The sequence below is a fragment of the Emydura macquarii genome, unplaced genomic scaffold (assembly GCF_026122565.2).
Source record: "Emydura macquarii macquarii isolate MOO-44397 ecotype Brisbane River unplaced genomic scaffold, CSIRO-AGI_Emac_v2 contig_3080, whole genome shotgun sequence".
Classification (NCBI taxonomy): Eukaryota; Metazoa; Chordata; order Testudines; family Chelidae; genus Emydura; species Emydura macquarii.
In genome coordinates, this window is record NW_027133217.1 from 4,833,332 (window position 1) to 4,835,626 (window position 2,295).

General features: G+C 47.4%; 1 pseudogene; it reads left to right on the forward strand.

Moving 5' to 3' along the window:
• Nucleotides 1–822: 822 nt before the first annotated feature.
• On the forward strand, nt 823–1,746 carry LOC137141552 (Y-box-binding protein 1 pseudogene; annotated as a pseudogene).
• Nucleotides 1,747–2,295: the final 549 nt, after the last annotated feature.

Consider the following 2,295-nt stretch of genomic DNA (forward strand, 5'->3'; position numbering starts at 1 on the left):
GCTCTTTTTGCGGCTTGGACTGCCTCTCACTATCTAGCAAACTTCCAAATCTCTTGAGCGTCACCCGTGGCTGGTTCTACCTAGTGTAACGGCAAGGCTGCTTGTAGTCTCCTACCTGGAGTTGATCTGGAGTAATTCCAGTGAAACCAACAGAGCTACTCATGATTCACATCGAGGAAACTAAGAGCAGCATCTGGTCCTCAGCTTCTGCCCTGCAGCAGGCAAGATGCTGTCGATCTACGACACTTACCTCCAGAGTAATGGGGCACCTTCAAATCTTTAAGTGTTGTAATCCCCACTTTCCTGATGGGAAACTGAGGCATGGAGAGACTAACTGACTTGCCTACAGCACACAAGAAGCAGGGAATTGAACCTAGCTTTTCCAAATGCCAGCTGAGCACCCTAACCATTGGGCCTTCCTTCCTCTATGCTGCCTTTCTAAAAGATTTGCTCCAATTTGACCACAAGTTACTGAGATTGACGTAGAAGATTCTCCCACTCATTTCATCCTGAGAAGTATGTAACAATCCACTGAGTTTTCGTTCTGTGACATCACATGTGGCTGAGCCAATTGGCCTCTGGTTCAGCTGTAAAACTTGAAAGCTGCAATCCGATTGGTTAAAAATGTTGCCTGAAGCTTTGGTCACTCACTGTGACAGTTGCTAGAGGCTGAGCCCAGTCCATAGGGGTAGCCTAGTGCTGATGACAAAAGCTCGAAGGCAGCAGTGGCTCTGCTCCTGGCTTTAGTCTCCCTTGAAGGTCAGGGGCACCGGGTCACCGATAGCCTGAAGCAGCATCTCCAAAGCAAAGTTGAACTGGGCAATGGTCTTGAACAACAAACCCGCAGTGCAAGAGGATCAGCAGGCTGGAGCCGTCAAAAGTAAATGCCTCCTGTTTTCACTGATCCCTGCAGAGGAGAAGATGGTCATCGAAAGGAAGGTCTTGGGAACGGTCAAGTGGTTCAACGTCAGAAATGGCTACGGTTTCATTATGAGGAGCGACAACAAGACGGACGTGTTTGTCCATCAGACGGCCATCAAGAAGAACAACCCCTATAAGTACCATCGTAGCGTAGGGGATGGGGAGATGGTGGAGTTTGATGTGGTTCTAGGGGATAAAGGCCTGGAGGCTGCCAATGTCACCGGTCCCGGCGGCATCCCTGTGCAAGGCAGCATATACGCCGCAGACCGTCGCAAGTGCTCTTTGGGTCCAAGGAGGAGTCCGCCTCACAGGAATTACCATATCTGTGAGAGCATGCCAAAGAACGAGGGAGCAACGGATGCCCCAGAAGATGGGAACCTGCCCTACAGTGGCCAGTCTTATTTCATGCCCAGATACTATGGGTGTCAGCCCCAGTATTCCAACTCTCCTGTGAGAACAGAAGTCTTGCATGATGAAAGTCAAGGTGAGAGGGCAGAAGAAAGCAAACCAGCGAAACAGAGCCTATACCAGGGCTTCAGGCAGCTTCTCAGCTTACGACAGCATTGTTTGAGATTGCCTAGAGAGGACGGAGGTGAAAAGTCTAATGGAAACCCTCCTGCAAATGAGACTGAAGAGACAGCAATAATTCAACGTCGCTACCGTCCTAACTTCAGTTATCTACGCAGACGCCCACGGAAACCACAAGATAGCAAAGAGACCAAGGAGACTACTGAATCATCAGCTGAAGACACAATGCCCAGAAAGATGGGGCTGGGTAAATGTCATGCACCTAGCACTACCCAGCCACCAAACAAGAAGGAGTAAGAGAACACGGAAACCCAGGAATAAGAATGAAGATCTTCAGCACTTGCAGTTTTCCTTGCTGCTGTCTGGATAACTCAACATTTACCACCATGAGGTTTCCGTCTTTCTTTCTTAAACTCCTGTCAGTCTCCTTTCAGGACCAACGAAGCTGAAAGATTTGACAAGTTGTTTCCTACTTATCCAATCAAGATGAGATTTTGAATAGCCTTTCCTTTTAATGTGTGTGAAATGCAATACTTGATTTCTCCCCCACCCCACACCACACACTTCAAAGTTAGCAAATTGCAAGCATCTCTTAATAAAGGTCTTAAAGAATTTTTTAAAGGGTCAGATTTTGTGGGGATGGGCCACAGATAAAGAGTATTCCTTTCTATTGGTAGTATATCATGGAATATGGGTTTTTTTTTATCCCCACTACCTGCCATGGGGATTTGGTTGAATATTAGAGTCCAATTCCACTCCAAAATACAGCAAAATGCCCTTTCCACTTGGTGAAACAACTTGTAACCCTATTGCAACTGGAGTCAGTCGGTTGCCAATTGCACCATT